Here is a 352-nt window from a genome sequence, read left to right as displayed (position 1 = left end):
GAGCCTCCGGCGCTTCCGCAAACGCTCTGGGCCGTGATTGGATGTGAAACACCCACTCCTGTGAGGGCGTGGGCGGGGCTGCCTCCCGCAGCTGACCTATCCCAACCCCAGCGCGGGCAGCAACCCCCCCCCCCCCCCGCAACTCTGGAGGAGACCCGCTGTGGGAACAGCGCTGCCCCCAGCTGGTGGGGGGGGGGGGTCCCCAGATTCTCACGCCAGACAGTATGGAGGGACCAGACCCTCACAAGGGACGTGAGCGCTTTCTGAGTGTGACCATGGCGTCCAGTAGTCAGATGGCGGCATGTGAGGACGTCCTGGGTGTGACCTCGGGGTCCAATGGAATGTTCCCAAG

This window comes from Tursiops truncatus, chromosome 20, assembly GCF_011762595.2.
Source record: "Tursiops truncatus isolate mTurTru1 chromosome 20, mTurTru1.mat.Y, whole genome shotgun sequence".
Taxonomy (NCBI): Eukaryota; Metazoa; Chordata; class Mammalia; order Artiodactyla; family Delphinidae; genus Tursiops; species Tursiops truncatus.
The sequence above is the reverse complement of the archived record's forward strand: the minus strand, read 5'-3'. Positions refer to the sequence as shown.